Source organism: Ovis aries, chromosome 1, assembly GCF_016772045.2.
Source record: "Ovis aries strain OAR_USU_Benz2616 breed Rambouillet chromosome 1, ARS-UI_Ramb_v3.0, whole genome shotgun sequence".
NCBI classification, from domain to species: domain Eukaryota; kingdom Metazoa; phylum Chordata; class Mammalia; order Artiodactyla; family Bovidae; genus Ovis; species Ovis aries.
The window spans coordinates 180,042,757-180,058,760 of NC_056054.1; the positions used below are offsets into that span (position 1 = coordinate 180,042,757).

Below are 16,004 nucleotides of genomic sequence, written 5' to 3' on the forward strand. Positions count from 1 at the left end.
GCCCACAGATCTCCTAGACCTTATTTAAATTTCTCATGTAAGTCTCTGAATGACTTTCAGCCCCTGCTCTACTTTCCAGGGGTGCTCATCTGGCCTCAGAAAAGCTCCACAGACACATCGTTCAGTATTTCTGACACTTTCAAGCTCAGCAGAGGGTGCCAAAAAAAAAAACCAAAAAACAAAACCCGATATTAAAAAAAAAGTTTATTAAAGTGAAACTAGGAGTGCAGATTTGAATAAGTTGCTTCTACTTTAATTTCCCTCTCAACTCAGCACAGGTGTTTCCTAACTTATACTATTGTGCATGCTGATGAGGGGGAGGGTGAAATTAAGGTGAGAGAGTGGGCTAAACACCGACCAGGACCAGCAAGCATTTCGGATCTCTAGCCTCATGTGTTAATGGATGTGTCTAAAAATGGACCCCCCAAAACGCCTAGAAGGAGGTTTCTTTTTGGCAAATGATTAAACCAGTATACTGAAATAATTAAAGCTTTGTCCTTAAAGAAAGCATCAGATCAACAGAACAGAAACAAAGATAAAAATTGCACACACATATGCATGTACACACATACTCTCTCACACACAGATACACACAACTAGAGGGTGAAGGGAGAGGGAAATTAAATAAAAGAAAACAAACAGAGTCCTAACAGGCCATTCTCCGAAAAGGAATCTAAATAAAAAGTCATATGATATCTGATAGTGCAGGACACGTCGCCAAGAACTGGAGCGGATTGCCTACAGGAAGAAAGAGCCAGTGTATTCCAGCTCAAAGAGCTTTTCTTTCCTCCTCCTCTATTTTTTTTTCCCTTTTCTCCTCGACTGTGAATGTGTGACTCTCAGGTCAGATGCACGAAGAATCGCAGAATGACAGCTATCACCTTTCCCTACTCCTGGCAGCACGACTGGCTGATAGGAGCTGCCTGAGTTGGGATCGAGAGGGGCTGGTGCAGCTTTCATACGAGCCTCTTCAGGAGCCCCTCTGTCTCTTCCATAAACCCTTTTGGTCACATCAAAAACAGACACCCCCTAAAAAGTACAAGCAGAAAACAAAAATGCAAACACAACAGCCCATGGCAACAAAAGAGTTCAAGACAGAAAAAAAAAAAAATCAGAAACAAGTAAAAGGGAAAAAAGAAGAGAAAAAAAAGCTCTTGCTTTCAATATAAAACTTTTTCAAGACCGAGTTTCTTTTCTCTTATTTTGATGACTTTCTTTTTAAAGATCTTTTTCTTCTTAAGCACTCTTAAGAGCATTAAAAATCTCTACAGAAATACAGAAAAGTCTCAAGGCAAAACACTATAAGAAGTGAGTTACCCTAGAGAAATTTGGATTTGCCAAAAGTTCCCCTCATTCTAATGTCTTTCAGCGAGTTCAAGTGCAAACACTGGCCACCTAGCTCTTGTTTTTTTCTCTGATGGGTCATTACTGAGGCAACACATACACACTAAGGTTTTCCGAAAAGACTCCTTGTTATCAAGTTACTTCAAACATAAGGCGCTCACACCTCCCAGCCAGAAGGGCTTATTGACTAGACACCACTCTCTGCCCTGTTATGTATTACATCCCTGAGAAGCAGTTACATAAATGTATTCTAAAAATATGGAAAAATGTATATATCTATATTTTCCCTACAGTTTCCCACCCCAGGGACAAAAACAGATTATATTTTCAGTGGATGAAAAAAAAAAAACACAAAAGGAAAGGAAAGAGTTTCTGAACCTTGAAACAACTGTTGTAGCTGGTTTCCACTTAGTTAAATAGTTATTTGTAGTTAGGTACTGCCTATAGTATATATTTAAGGATTTTTGTGGTGCTTGTGAATTTCCCCCTTGTTCAGTTTTATGTCTATTAAGTATCCTAAAGAGATTTTCAAATAGCAATCAAAATATAAATGCATTAGGAGGAAAACTTTTAGAACGAAAACATTGAGTTTACAATTCAAGGATGTTAGTATAAAGATATAAATGTACAGCATATATAAAAGGTGGAATTGTTTACACATCTTGCACAGACAGTTCACACGATTTCTTTCTTCTTTTGTTGGAGCATTAATTTGAAAATGATAAGCACTCTGGAATGTTTGCTACAAACACAAATTCATGGTGAAATACACATGCATAGGCAAAAAAATCAAATGGAGAACACGCAAAGCTACGTGGCAATCAGAATCGTAGAAAAATCTCTGTCTAGACTATATTTCGCTTGAACTAGTAGATCACGGATGGGCAGTAATCTCTCTGGTTTTTTTTTTTTTTTCCATTTACATCACTAAATAGAAGCAAAAATAAAATACAAAATATCTGTTCCTTTAGTACCTTGTCTTAATAACTGACAAGCGACACAAGCGGTACCTTTTAAACGGATGCAAAAACTTGTGAGACCAAATGAACTAATGTACCCCATTGGTATTTTGGGAACCCAAATCCCATAATTAACTTTTTACTCAAGTGGCAAAAGTAGAAGATGTTCTTGCCACTAAACTGATTATTTTGTGGAGTCTTGTTCTCTGCTCCACAGGATTTTAGGGACTCAGAATGGGTAAAAGAGATAGTAAGAGAGGATGTATCCTGAACAACTTTTATTGTGAGTAGAAAAAAAAATACCAGGGAGTGAGCAGAAGAACAGTCGGATTTAGAAAGATTAAAAGAAGAGAAAAGAGCAACATATCCAACTTAATTAGTCTTTTTCCTTTTTATTTTTTATGTATGTATATATATTGGGGTGATGGGGAGAAAAGATAACTGGATTTCTTTGGGAATGTCTTTGTGTCTTTATAGAGTGAATGTTCTGTTCCTGTCTCTCTCTTTTTAGGCGAAAAACTAATAAAAATAGAAAAACATATATCAGACATTAAGCTCACTCCCCCCACCACCCCTTCCCTTTGTAAAGAACTCTTTGTTCTCTAGTGAAAATGCTGAAAAATCCCCGGGCAGCTACTCCCTGAAACAAGTGCAAAACACTTAGAGGCTTTTGGGCTGGCTGGGAGCCAGGAACCCTCCCGCTGTCTGGTTAGAAGAGGAAAAAAAGAAGAGAGAGGGAGAGGGAGAGAGGGGAAGAGAGATGGGGGGGGGGCAGAGAGAGAGAGAGACAGGAAGAGAGAGAGAGAGGAAGAGAGAGAGGAGAGAGAGAGGGGAGAGAGAGAGAGAGAGAGAGAGAGAGAGAGAGAGAGAGAGAGAGAGAGAAATTGGAGCTTCCTTTAATAGACATAGGAAGCAGCGTTTTTTTTCTTTTTCTTTTTTTCAAAACTGGCGGTCAAGCGTTAAGTAACTCCCGTCTAAATCCACCTGCTAGAAATGAACTTGGGTAACCCCCCAGGGGTGCACAAAGACAGGGAAGACAGTAACATACTCCATACTCTTTCCCACCCCCCGTTGTACTGCTTCCATTCTTTCTGCTCCCATACACAAATGCCCACAGATCTCACACCACCCCCTTACCCCCCAACAACAAACACAGCGAAATACATGCTCCCTCAGTCTCCTAAAAAAAAAAAAAAAAAAAAAAAAGGCTTTTCCATCTCCGTTGCGACACAGTGATAAGGGGTAGCGAACATCTCATACCTGGTGTGAATGCTAATCAGTCAGGAGTTCTCCTTTTCCCAAGACAGGGAACTGTTTCCTTCCAAATTTATTAGAACCTCCTCCACTGCCTCTTTGAAAAACCTTCTTTGTCACCCTCTCCCAAGTCCCGATACTTCTTTAAAAAAAAAATGGCTTCGGAGCTCCTTCTATTCTTGATATTGATTCTCTCTCTCTCCCCCCACCCCTCCTCCTCTCTCCTGTCTGTGTCTCTTCTGAGTGGTCTATTGATAAGTCCCTGGAGGCACTGGGTCAGCCTGCCCGTAGGAAACCAGACACAATGCACAAATCTCCGAGTGCCATTCTGCCATCAGCAAGCAGACCACGTTTAGGAGAGAGAGAGAGAGGAAAAAAAAAACAGTAGAGCAAGAGACAGAGAGAGAGAGAGAGAGAGAGAGAGAGAGAGAGACCAACCGAGGGAGGGAGAGACCGAGAGAGAGGAGAGGGGGGAGAGAGAGAGGGGGGGGAGAGAGACAGAGGGAGAGAGAGACACGGAAGGAGAGAGAGAGTGTGAGAAAGACTGATTGGAACAGGAGGGAGGGAGAGAGAGAAAGGGAGAGGGAGAGAGCGCGCGAGAGGGAGAGCGACACTGCCAGTCAGGTTAATCATCCCTACTTTAATTAGCTGTTCGGCTTAGACATAAAACAATTGAATTTGAATGATCTGTCAGCAGGCTCGGCTGAACCAAAGGGGAAAAGCGAATATTACAAAAAGACTGTTGGTGTGTTCTGATAAGCAATACTGCTCGTACTGACAAATCCTCAAAGGGGGAACTATTAAAACTTACAACTAAACAAAAAGTGCAAATATAAATCGCACTAGATAGAGGTCTTTTTTAAAAAATGGAGTTTTCTCCCCTAGTTTTATCAACGGTAGATATTTATATGCAGGTGCCAACATATTAGGGTCTGTGTGTAATGTGTGAAAGTTTATTAACGATGGTCTAGGAGTGTAGCAGACAGATGCTGCAGAGAACAAGACAGGTACAGTCGGATGCCGAGTCTAGATCTTGGAGGGAGATGGATGCTGGAAGAAGAGGCACCGTGGCAAGAGATCAGCACAGACAAAGTCAGTGGGCAGACAGGCAGACAGATTTTAGGCACGGCACGATCTCGTCTAAAAAGGCAAAAGTTCTAATGCAATAATAGGTGCAAAACAATCCATCCATCCTCCTCTCCCGGGAGCACTCCAAGGTACAGTTAAAATAGATTAATCTTTGTGACAAACAGAGCTGGCAAGGCAGACTATGGCAGACACTGAAGGCGATTCGCAGACCCAAGAGTACCAGAACCGGGAAAAGCCACAGAGATCAATCTCTCCAACGCCCTCATTTAGCAGATAAGGAAACTGAGGACTAGAGACTCAGGCTAATAAATCACAAGGGCAACAGCAGCGTTGACATCAGAACCTGGGGCTCAAGTGGCCCACCAGTGCTGTTTCTGTTTCCATCAGATGAGCCAACTTCTAGCTTTCATACAAATTCAGGCCCAACAGGTATGGAAATCACTGTTGTCTCCAGAATAACCAGATACGTCCATCTATATAGTTAGTGCCCAGACCTCTAATTTTTAAAAACGTCGAAGTAGCTAAGTGGGGGAAAAAAAAAAATCCTTTTTTTTTTTTTTTAGTTCATTTTGAATTCTAGGGATTTAAGTGCTTAATTTGTTCTCAGAGAAAAGCAGAAAAATATAACATTGTACAGGCCCAGTCTCAGCAAGGTATAGCTGGTGCCACACTCCAAGCTGGTGAAGACCAGTGGTTTGATCTGCAAAGACCTCTCCCAGAGTTTGCAATTCTCTTTGTGAATATCATCTGTTATACATCACCAGGTAAAAAGATGTGGTTCTTTCATACAGCTCATTTTTAAAATATAGGCACACTGTGGGTGAAAGTGGTTGTCTTTCAGCTTACAGTGTCGTTTTTGGTCACGGATGACATTTGTTACCTGGAAGATGTGCTATAGGCAACTCTTCCTATATATTTCAATTGAAACGAGTTACTAAATTAGAAAGGGGACACTGCATCATCTACCCAGGTAACTGATGGTATCTTTTAGGACACACATGATCATATTCAGGGAGAATCTCCCTCTTACAGCAGATAATTGAAGGTAAAATTTCTTTTAAGGGGGAAGAGGTGCTTATGAAGAGAACAGTGCCATCAGATGTTACTGGAGAGATTAAATCTCTTGTCCTAAAACAAGAATGGTGATGTACATAAAAGCAAAAAACCCCCAGTCATGCTTCAGCAACGACATTGCTACTTAGGGCGAAAAGAAGAAAACGGAAAGAAATGTCAGGCACCTAGGAGCCCACTCGAAGGCAAGTACTCTGAGAGAAGTCATGGCCAGAGTAATTTAGTTTATTTGCATGCCAACCTCTTTAACAATGGCTGCTGCAGCATGTCTCAGACACATTCTCCATCATCAGTTGATTTAGGGGAAAGAGGAATCAGTGATTTTGACACCGGCAGGGCCTTCTGCAGGTAGGTCTCAAAGCACCTGATAGGCAAGAACCCAGGGAAGACAGTGCAGGCCTTAGTGAACGCGTTCTGGGTGATCTGTGTGAAAGGGGAATGAGCTTTAGCCTCAAATGGACCATTATAACAGTGCGAAAGTCGCAGCTGTTCTCAGAGGCTCAGTTTCCCTACTTGTACAACGTGGTGATACCCATCTCCTAAAGTTATTTTGAGGATGACATGAGTTAATACGGACAGAGTTCGTGGTCATTAATTACATGGTAGTTTTTATTGAGGTAGGCAGACAATGGCGGTGTGAATAAACAAAACTGCATACTATAGAAGTGCTGAGTGTGTTATGGTCAAAGCATGCAAGTTCAAGACACATAGTACATCAGGAATCTAATACACAGATTTCTATTCGAAAGAGTAAAGTTTAGGGCCCTAAGTTCTGGAATCTAAAATTCAAGGATTATCTGAGGGGTATTTGATCTTCTTGTCTCCAGACTTTGGCATATTTCCTAGTTAATAATAATAATAATAACAACAATCATATTCAATATATCACTGAGCACTTGATTTGTGATAAGCACTCTGGTTAAGTACTTATTTTCATCAAACTCTAGTGCCACAACACCCCTGTGAATTAGCTACTACCAATTCTCACTTCATAGAAAAGGAAATCGAGGCACAGAAGAGTTAGGTGACTTGCTCAAGAGCGCACAGCTAGCAAGTGTGGAGTTGGAGATGAAACCCAGGCAATCTGACTTTAAAGCCTGCATCCTCAGCCACGATGCTGGGCTGGCACATGGAAGGTATTCAGTAAATATGTGTTGAATAAATGAACAGATGCATAAAATACCAGTGTATTGATTTCATTAGAAAACAAGTGAAAATCTATGCACAACCTCTTGAGTGAATCTTGCGCTCGGGCTGTACAACCTCTGCAGCTTGCTTCAGGTGGCAGCCCTTCCTCAGAAGCCAGGGTCAGCCATGTCCCTGGATGGTGTTGAAAACAGATGAGGTGAACATTGCTGGCTATGACCACCCAGGGCATTTAAATATCTGATGGCATTTTCAGCACTTTGAGGGTAGTGTTAGCACACGGGTTATTAATTGGCTTAATTCCAGTTCGGATAATTACATCGTGTCTCTTTAATTTTTCCCTGACTATGCCATTCTTCACTTCCTGTCACAAATGTGCTCTTTAAAAAGCATAGGAACACACACAAACATATAGTTATATTTAAGGTTTGTAAAATTATCTAGGGTGTTCTTTTTTCTAAATGATTAATATATAGTAGCCATGTAATGAATGAATGGGCAAAAGAATTAAAGTCGTTGCAAAATACAGATAACTAGTTGAAGCTGAGATTTTCATTTGGCACTGAAATAAACAGATTTTTAAACCATTTCCTTGGTGACAGGATTCCAATCATTTTTTTTTTATCATGGGCAGATATTTCAAGAACTGATGACCTGCTCATGATAAGCTGATTTCCTTATACTATGTAGTTTCCAGCATAAAAAATAGCAATGAAAACTAACATTTTAAAGTAGAAAGTAAGACTAGGACGCAAATGACACCTAAATGACACAGTATACTGAACTCATAGGTTTTAAAATAGTTGTTAATCCAGTTATTAGACACTGACTTATTTAGCAACATTTTTTTTTCACCAAACATATTAATAGAATAATCTTCAAATTATAGAAGAAACAGAAAAGGCTTCCCAATTCAATAAGCTTTGAAAAGTTTGACATCATAAACAGACACCACCCATCTCCTTTACCCAAAGAATTCTTGGCCTTTGAAATACTGGTTATGTTTACGTGATATGAAAGAAAATCTCCTACAGGCATCCATTTAATCATGTGCACAAATAGTTAAATACTTCACTGCAGAGAAAGGTTTTTTAGTCCTTTTCAGTGTACATTTGTATGAACAAATCGCCAAATATAAGGAACACAGAAAGAGAATAAAGGGTTAATTTATTTACTATGCATGAGAGTTTCTAGACCTTTGCTTCCTCAGCTTTTAGTTCAAAATTCCATGCATACTCTGCACATAATAATAAATGCCATAATTCAATGTATGCCATAATTTGATTTACTTTCAAGCACCTTTTCTGGTTCAGTTCTCAAAGCTTTCCTTTCTATAAACTTCCTCCAAATAGTTCTTTGTGGTCCTCTGTAAATCATCATTTGAAACTGTTGTTTGTGGGATGACTCTAATACTGTAGAGAGATCTGTATCAAACTAGCTATGTTTCCTTTTGAGAGTCAATGGTCAACTGCCATGCCCTTATCAGAGAACAAGACAAATTAAAAAAAAAGGGATAAAACCCAAGCCCTTTCCTACCTCTTCGACTCCTGGAATAATGGACAGCTGTCATCAGTGGCTGTCCTCTACTTTGTTACTCATGCCTTGAGACTGAGATCTTCAGGATGATGTCTTTACACTCTACTTGCCGTATTCAATGTATTGTCTGGTATCACAACTGGCTATGTTGGCAGATGATATCTCAGACAAGCTGGAGGCAACAGTTGTTAACATTTGTAGTTCTTCATATGCAATTGCAATTTATTTTCTATGTGCCTTAAGTTTCCAATATATACCAGGGGTATACTTATTAGTGTAAGCTTAGTGATTTGATGCTTAGACTAAAGTAGTATTATTGGATGGGATATTTAAGAATTACTAAGGGAGAAACACTTGTACTAGAGATTTTAATAGAGTAAACACTATTTTTTTTTTCAGTAAGAAGTCCTTGGATAACACGTTCTAAATTTAGTTGAGTTTTTAAATTCAAAAGAAAAGTGGACAATATTTATACTCAATATTAGGGACAGTAAACAAACTCTTGGTTTTAAATTTAAAATGTCATCTAGAAACAGCCTGATTGATTTTATAAAAGCATAGGATCTTAGACCTAGGTGAGTATTTAGGAGATTCTCTGGTTCTTTCAGTTCACAGAGGAAAGCTAAGTGGTTTATTTTATCTGATAAGTACTAGAACCCAGTTTTGTCTGTTTCCTGGTCCCATGCCCTTCTTAGTCACACTGGGCAAGAGGGCTGTCACACTCTTGTGTTTCTTAGTCCTGGCCACACACCTTTTGCATATATATATATTTATTTATTTATTAAAGAGCCTGTTAAATTCTGGTGCTGAGAAAGGGAATCTATATTTCAACTGTAGTCTGATAGACATGCCACAACAGGACTATGGTAGGCCAAATAATGACCCTGAGAAAGATATCCACATTCTTACCCCAGAACCTACAGATGGTACCTTATACAGCAAAGCAGCCTTATGGATGTGAGCTAAATGTAATTACCAGTGTTCCTCTAAGACAGAGACAGGTGGGTCAGAGCTAATAGTGAGAGATGTGGTGACAGAAACAAGAGGTTGGAGTTATTTGTGGAAGAGGTCATAAGCCAAGGAGTGCAGATGGCCTTTGGAAGCTAGAAAAGGTCAGGAAACGGAGTCTTCCCTAGAGATCCCAGGGAACCAGCTCTACCACCAGCTACCTCTATCTGGACATCATTTTAAAACACAGCTAAAATATCTCTTAGCTTTTTTTTAAAGAAAAGTAGATATAACACCTGTTGGTTCAAACTGAGCTTGTGATACAAGACTTCTTACCAGTCTTCAGAAAAATATTGATTAGAATAGGTCAAGAATGGATCTCTCCCTCTTTCCTCTAAGAACTTCCTCCTAAGCTGACATGGAGAAATCTATCTTAATGGATATCTTGGTTAACAGATGAGTTGCCTATGGATCCATCTAATCCTGTTTGCCTATGTTTAGTCTTATAACAAACAGTTCTTCATTGGTGGGTTGGTACTCATCACCAAGTTAATCTACCACACTTAGCAGTAGGTTCTAGTTAAAAGAAAACTGAAGGGTTTTGCTGTGTGATTCTTGAGTACCAGGAGACCCAAATTTTCTCTAAACAGTGAGGTGCTCCCTTGCTAGCCCCGCATCCCACATTTGTTTCACTTTTACCTTGTGGAGGTCAGAAAGGGAGAAAAGCAGCAGCATAAGGCAACATCATGCAAAACTAACTTCCTTTTTAGGACTGTCTTGCCTATATATATCATGGCCACTCAGATACATGCACAATCTGTAGGACAGTGCTCCTGAAAGAGTGGTTCTTGGCAGCATCAGCATTACCTAGAAACTTCTTAGAAAAATAAATTCCTGGATCCTATTCTAGACCTGGTGAACCAGATACTCAGAGGTGGATGTCTGAGTGCCTGTGAATATATGAGTGCCTATGTTTTAAGAAGCCCTTTGAAAGTGAAAGTGAAAGTTGCCAGTTGTGTCTGACTCTTTGTGATCTCATGGACTATAGAGTCTATGGAATTCTCTTGGCCAGAATACTGGAGTCGGTAGCTGTTCCCTTCTCCAGGAGATCTTCCCAACCCAGGGATCCAACCCAAGTCTGCACTGAGGCAGATTCTTTACTAGCGTAGCCACCAGGGAAGCCCAAGAAGTCCTTTAGGTAATTCTAAAGTCCAGTTAAGAACCACAGGACAAATCTGTGAGGTCTGGCAAGTATAGTGAAAAACCTGTTGGACTATGAGTGATATCACCTGTTCATCAGGGTGGATTTAATTGTGGCTCTGTTGTGTGCCCACTATATGACCTTAGATCATGTTCTTAGTTTATGTCATCAAGTACAAAATGGGAATGACAATATCATTATTATTGCCCTCTCTATGCAAAATGATAAACAGATCATGAATATGAAAACACTTCCCTGGTGGCTCAGAGGTTAAAGCGTCTGCCTGCAATGTGGGAGACCTGGGTTCGATCCCTGGGTCGGGAAGATTCCCCTGGAGAAGGAAATGGCAACCCACTCCAGTATTCTTGCCTGGAGAATCCCAGGGACAGAGGAGCCTGGTGGGCTACAGTCCACAGGGTCGCAAAGAGTTGGACACGACTGAGTGACTTCACTTTCACTTTCATATGCTTTATAAAAGTGTTAGTCCCTCAGTTGTGTCTGACTCTTTGTGACCCCATGGACTGTAGCCCACCAGGCTCCTCTGTCCAGGGGATTCTTCAGATAAGAATACTGGAGTGGGTTGCTGTTCCCCTCTCCAGGGGTTCATGTCCCAGGGATATAAATACAGCATTATTATTGAAGAAGAAATATCTATTTGAACTGCAAGGGTCCTGGGACCAAAGTGTGGGGGATATCCCCTCAATAATCACATTAACTAAGTAATATTAGTAAAAAAAGAATTTAAGAACCTCAAATGTTAGGTCTAATTCTCCAAGCCAAAATGAAGCCTGTAAGTCTGTAGAGTTTTAAAGGATGTGATAATGAGTGGAGAACCCACTGACAGTTTTAGCTTCTAGAACCAGGTGCTGAATCTTTTGATTCAAAAACTCCACCTTTCTGTTCATCAAGTAGCAAAATGTAGTGGCAGTTTTGAATGCTATAGTGCCAATGAAAGCCTGCGGCTTGTGAGATTCAGAGTCATATTTCTTTATAAATTCCCAGCACCAGGCAGTTTTAGTAAAGTGGCCCATGGTTGCTTTCATTTCCATACCATATTAACTAAGCAAGAAGCTCCAGGAAGCCAGCCCAAAGACAACTGACTATATTCTCAGATTTTTCAACGGAGAAGACATAAATCTTAGTAGGTGGAAAGGGTTGTCCAGATTGAGAGTTTTTCAGATATTGAAGTCCAAGCTCTTAAGGAGCCAAAAAAAAAAAAAAAAGAATCTCTCAATGGGTTAGACAGAATCATAATTTTTATGGAAAATCATCAGGACTTTATCCAATCTCTTAGTAATGAAAATCCACAGTAATGGCCAATGCTCTATAAAGGCGGGGCACATATATGTTGTAAAAGATAGCTAACCATCAGTTTTCCTTCTTGCATGAAATCATAGCAAGTATGCCTTTTGGACCACGGGCTCTTCCATCCTGTCATGATTAAAGTCTACGTGTCACATTTTGGCAACTCTTTCGTGCCTGGTGCCTTGCAGGATGGTTGTGGTGTGGAAAAGGGTTGCTTTTGGGTTGCTGCTTCCTCTGAACCAGTCACATCGTGTGCATCGGGGGAAGCAGCTGCACCTTGTAAGAGCTCTGTGTCCTTAAGCAAGTCATCTACCCTTTAACCTCTGAGGAGTGAAAATATCTTCAAAGGCGAACCGGGGTCTCCTGTATTGCAGGTGGATTCTTTACCAGCTGAGCTACCAGGGAAGCCCATTTCTTAGTTAATTAACATCAAACATCTACTTAGAAATGTCTATCAGTTCAACAAGTATTCCTGAAGAAAAATCTGTAGTGAAGTTACTGAGTGCCCAACATTTAAAAGGACAGGAACATATATTTTGCCAATTTATTGGCAAATTATTATGGCTTGAATTGCCTAACCTTTGTTTAAATTAACCTATGAGTCGAGTTCAGATGAAGTGGTCACAGGTTGTTGCCATTCAGTAGCTATAAGAATATATGGTACCAAATCAATGAGTCTTTCCAATGGAAGGGAAATTACCTGGTATATTTTACTGTGAATAATTAATGTAATTGTGTAACAAATATATCTAAATACCTAAAATGGTTATTTAAACCTTTAATTTTGATATATAACCCTATCTTTTCTGTTGTATATCCTTAATTAGACTATATGCTTGTTGAGGATAAACCCTGACTTATATACTTCTATGAATTTCCTATTGTCTCCAGTACAGACGTTTATATATAGCATTTGCTTGCAAAATATCTGCTTTTTAATTGGATTCACTTCTTATTGGCTTTTCTTGGGGGCAATTAAGCCACAAAAGTGCCCATAGATAAAGGCATCATTTCCACTGAGGTGAAAGTTGTGATTCTTAATTTTTTTTTTAATTATGGATTGGGACATTTTTTTTTCCCATGTGACACTTAACCTGACTAATTATAGAAGTGAATAGAAAAACATGATTCTCTTTTAAAAAGCTCACTTTATCTGCAACATTTTTAGGACTTCAGCTAAGATGTCAAGCAGAATCACTCACTCTGCACAATGAAGGGGATGGTGAGTACATACTCCAGCTTAGACTCCAGATAGATTAAAGCAAGCTACCCACAAAGTTACGAAAACATAAACATGCACTCTCTCACAAACTCACATGTGCACATCCTTAAACTTAAATTAATGCAAAGAAGAGATATATTCTTTTGTTCTAGTGGAACACAAACGATGAAGGCTAATAAATGAATAAGCAAAGCGCCGGGTAACCAAATCAATGTCTGCTCAATTCTGGTCAAGGAGGTGAAGTGAGGTTTCCCTTTGAGTCAGAGAATGTAGTGGATAAAAAGGACGTGAATAGCTGGGGGGATTTCCTGAGGCCATTGCAGACCAGCTCACATACTGTTAAGAGGCTCGTTCTTTTTATGAGACTTTTGGTTGCATTTGTAATGTTTGAGGTCCCCTAGAGCATTAAGTGCCACATCACAGCACTATAACTACAGGACTAAATGTGAGAAGGTACATTCCAAGCTTCTTTCTCTTTCAGATCCTAATATCCAGGAGTTTGTAGATATCTGCAAGATCGTTTTTTCTTCCTTTGTTACCCTCTGCCCCCGACAAAACAAAACAAAACAAAACAAAACCCTTCCTAATACGACTACATAGAAAGGACTTTCTGATTTCAGTAAAAAGCTCAATTCTTGTGTTTAAAAAAATGACCAATTGTAAGGCCTGTGAATTAGTACAGTTAATTATTCCCATAGATAGAACATATTTCATTACAAAAAACACAAACTTGGTCTGACTGGTGAGTTTGTTCTAGATTAAGGAGTTAGCCACAGTTTGATAAGTATTTGTTGTCTATCAGGCTTGGTGCATATTAATTGATGCATATTTTAACATTTCACTACTGCATTAAATTATTGATAATTTGAAATTATTAGCCAGTACTGCCACCAGTTTTTTTTTTTTTTTTTAACAATGCCACCCATTTCTTTCAAGTTTGGTTCAAAACAAAAAGTCTAGAATCTAATTTGTCAAGAAAACAACTGTGAAATTTAGAAAAAGGATAGGAATCACCAAAATAATGAGATCCAATTTTAAAATCGCTGGGGCTGCTGCTGCTAAGTCGCGTCAGTCGTGTCCGACTCTGTGCGACCCCATAGACGGCAGCCCACCAGGCTCCGCTGTCCCTGGGATTCTCCAGGCAAGGACACTGGAGTGGGTTGCCATTTCCTTCTCCAGTACATGAGAGTGAAAAGTGAAAGCGAAGTCTCTCAGTCCTGTCTGACTCTTCCCGACCCCATGGACTGTAGCCTACCACGCTCCTCGGCCCATGGGATTTTCCAGGCAAGAGTACTGGGGTGGGTTGCCATTTCCTTCTCCATTTAAAATCGCTAGGGAGAACAAAAGCTCACTTAATCCTCAAGGAAAATGTAAAAGTAGGCATTCTGGTTATGTTGATGAAGAAGCTGAGGCTCAGAGAGTTTAAGTAAATTCTGTAAGGTGCAGAGTTGAGAGGTGGCAGTATTGTGTGTTGAAGCTTCCAAGGGATTGCTAGTGGTGAAGAACTTGTCTGCAATGCAGGAGACATAAGAGACCTGGGTTTGATCCTGGGTCAGGAAGATCCCCTGGGAAAGGAAATGCAACCCACTCCAGTACTCTTGCCTGGAAAATCCCACTGATAGAGGAGCCTGGCAGGCTACAGTTCATGGGGTCACAAAGAGTTGGATATGACTGAAGCAACTTAGCAGAGTACAGTGCTATGTGTCACACATTGGTCTGTCTGACAATGCCTGTTCTATTTTCTTTTACATGTTCCATTTCCAGAAGGTCTCTGGCTATCCAGAAGTTTCTTTGGGATGTGACATCAGGTTCATGGGGTGACATAACAATTATAACAGCTATGCTGCTGCTGCTGCTGCTCCCTGGGATTCTCCAGGCAAGAACACTGGAGTGGGTCGCCATTTCCTTCTCCAATGTATGAAAGTGAAAAGTGAAAGTGAAGTCGCTCAGTTGTGTCTGACTCCTAGTGACCCCATGGACTGCAGCCTACCAGGCTCCTCCATCCATGGGATTTTCCAGGCAAGAGTACTGGAGTGGGGTGCCATTGCCTTCTCCATATAACAGCTATAATAATTGTTAAATGTATATGTATTAATATTATGTATCATATATATATATGCTTCATATACATATGGCTATATATACTATATATGCCATGTATGTGAATACTTAATAGCCAACACGTAGCAATTACAGTATACCAGATATTATTCCAAGTACTCTTTTATTTAGTATTTATTATTTACTGTTTATTACTATTCACTTAGCCTTATAACCTCTGTAAGGTAGAAACTGTTATCATCTAGATAACATTAGGTGAGATAACATCTAGATGAGAAAATAAGGCATACAACTAGAAAGTGGCATCACCCAAGCTCCTCTCCACTGCCCTACCTCTCTCAGGTACATCTTCCTGTTTGTTACTACCTTGAGAACAACTTGACCTCCGCCTATCCTTGCAAGACTTGCTCCTTCTTAGGAGACAATGAGTACATCTTAGAAAGTGGAGCAATTTAACTATTTACTAGTCAATAGTTTACTTGCTAGGGAACAAAAAGGATGCAACTTAAGTGGAATGTTCCCATTTGTAGAGAGAAAGTCTCCAAAGCAAGATATTATGGCTTGGAAAGTAAGGGAAACACTTTGGTTAGGGGGCACTTTCTGGGTCTGTCAAACCCTAAAACACATACAACCACTGATCCATAAACTCAGTTTAATTCAACATATATTTAAGGAGCACCTGCTACAAGCAAAAGACTCTGCTCTAGAAAATAGCTATATAAATGGGTAAGAAGCCAGAAACCTGATGTTTAGAATATGCGAGAAAATAAACACCACGTAACTAAAATAAAATGCAAAATAAGATCATTACCATAAAGGGTTGATAACAAAATTCCGTAGGCTCAGTGGCTTGGGAAATACCATTTGA

At 39.9% G+C, this 16,004-nt stretch overlaps 1 protein-coding gene across 50 annotated transcripts in view; it reads right to left on the reverse strand.

Annotated features, from left to right (window-relative positions):
• ZBTB20 (zinc finger and BTB domain containing 20) overlaps positions 1-16,004 on the reverse strand; it is an 863,472-nt gene that overhangs the window by 147,672 nt on the left and 699,796 nt on the right. For 31 of the 50 annotated variants that reach the window (XM_060418084.1, XM_060417983.1, XM_060417962.1 and 28 more), the window contains one exon: positions 1-16,004. This exon is cut by the window's left edge and continues 20,628 nt beyond it; it is cut by the window's right edge and continues 31,245 nt beyond it. The exons of 18 other annotated variants lie outside the window; for them this stretch is intronic. The gene's annotated coding sequence lies outside the window, so the exon portion shown is untranslated. One more of the 50 variants, XM_042233516.2, reaches the window with a different exon arrangement.